Source organism: Rana temporaria, chromosome 3, assembly GCF_905171775.1.
Source record: "Rana temporaria chromosome 3, aRanTem1.1, whole genome shotgun sequence".
NCBI lineage: Eukaryota > Metazoa > Chordata > Amphibia > Anura > Ranidae > Rana > Rana temporaria.
In genome coordinates, this window is record NC_053491.1 from 50,741,790 (window position 1) to 50,744,046 (window position 2,257).

Genomic DNA, 2,257 nt, shown 5'->3' on the forward strand with positions numbered 1-2,257 from the left:
TCGGTCATCGAGCTGAAGGTGCAAGAAGGTAGTAAGCATTTGTCTCTGTGCTGAATGGATCGTGGCTAGAGGCCAGGGTGCTGTGGTGGTGGTGGTAGTGGTCAGCCGATGTGATAGTGGGACCTTCTTTCAGGAACCTCAGTCATAGCAGTAAACTGTTTTTGGTTATAAATATGTTGGTTATAAATATATGTTATATATATATATTTTCACTGGTTTATTTTTTTTAATCTATTTGGTACATCAGTTGCATACAGATACGACAACACTATTTCACAATATACACAGCAGTAAGTTATCGTCTAGTGTTAAGGGCTTCTGTACTTTAACACCATCCAATGTACATAAAGAATGGATTTACCTCCCAGACTTATAAGTAGCGCACAACCACACATTCTATGGATGTATCACAAAGTGCAAGACCTTTCACAGAACAGTGCCCAGATGAGTGAAAGTGTTACTGGAGAAAGACTGTTGTAAAATACACTACCAAGGGTTCAATAGTGTCTACATTGTGCAGGGGAATTATTCCAGTGTACTAGATCAAGGAAAAGTAATTTGTTACATAAACATCTACCCTTCTCCTGTCCAGCAGAGGTCAGTCCAATTATTAAATATTATACTTTTTTATAGCTTTACCATAAATTCTCTATCCTTAGACCTGTAAAAAATAAAAGATCTAGTATGAAAATAGTTAACCAAATAAATTACACTGCAAGACAAAAGGCTGGACCCCATCATTGTATTTAAGATAGCTTATACTAGCAGTGTAATGTTACTGGGGGAGGCTGGGAGGCAAATGGCTGTGGTTATTCCAAGCTTTGGCTGCAGGGGATGTCCACATGAATGCTGAAGAAAGAGGGAAGCAGAGTGGTGGTGTTCTGCAGGTCAGTGCTCATATGGCTACCAAGCTTAATAGGCATGATTAGCAACGTACAGGGACTGACTAGCTGCCCCTGATCCATCACTGCTGTGCTCATACTTTCCACAGGCCGCTAGGGAATTTGCCTCTGCACGTGTCAAGAACTCCTCTGTAGCAGCATGCTCATTTTCCTTCTTGCCACGCCAAGCATTCAGTGCTGAGGCCTGGAGAGCATGTCCATAGGAGAAAGTAAGAGCCCAAGGTCTTGTTAGAGGATAGTTGTTCATTGTATTCAGATTAATAGTGGCTCCCTCCTCACTTTGGCCACCAGACAGGAAAGTGACACCTAGGACAGCAGGTGGCACAGTGTGGCTGCTGTCACGGTTGCCATGGAGATCTCCTCAGCAGTGCATTTCTTGGGGCAGGCATGGCCAGCGGTTACCATGTTTGGTTTCAGTAGTGTTCCCTCCAGATAAATGTGATGGTCGCTTAGAGCCTTGTAGACTGTAGCTAGACCTTTTTTTAGTGACGTAATGGCAGCGTTTCAGGTCATGATCTCCATCAGGAAGAATTTTGGGCTCCACAATGGGAACAATACCATTCTGCTGGCAAATGCTTGCATAGTGATCTAGGACATTGGCATTTTCCATGATGGTCAGTGAAGCGGGGATGTGCTCACTAATTTTCAATACGCATCTCCACTTTGCAAAGTCGGCACCATCCTTCTTGTATTGGGCACAACGCTCTGACAAGCCATCCAAACTACTTTGGTCGCTGTACATATCCGCTATCCGTTTTCTCTGCAAAGAAGGAGTTATAAAATCCGTCCGAGGGAGTTTCCATTTTGCTTGTGGGCATTGTGAAGCCCACAAGCAATGATATATATATATATATATATATATATATATTACTGTATATATATATAAAAAAGTTATTTTTATACAATTTTTGTTGTTTGGATTTAATAAAGAGGCATTTGTTGGCCATTTAATCATTTAATCTAGACAGTGTTATGTGTTTCATTAGTTAATTAAGATTACGTAATGGTGTTTTTTGAATGGGATAGTGGTTAGGGCAGCTAAAATATCAGCCCAACATCAGTCATGGGATGAAACTCACATTTCATTTTAGGTTGCAATACTGAATAAGGCTATGCTCAGTTTCTGTATAAAAATGCAATTATTGGCCACAATATGAGATATCTGTAGGTAATCTTATGGATCACTATCACTGACAAATTGAAAAGTACATTACATATACTGATTATCCTATGTATTTCTGGAAGGGTTCAAGCCATCAATAAAAAAAAATAGTAGTCAGTAGGTTAAAGTACCTTTTAGACTTCAGATATATGTATTTAAATCTCCTGGAGGTGATCTTACTTTACCGCCAGCA

General features: G+C 40.3%; 1 pseudogene; it reads right to left on the bottom strand.

Annotated features, from left to right (window-relative positions):
- Positions 1-205: 205 nt before the first annotated feature.
- On the bottom strand, positions 206-1,644 carry LOC120930341 (annotated as a pseudogene).
- Between the last annotated feature and the right edge of the window lie 613 nt (positions 1,645-2,257).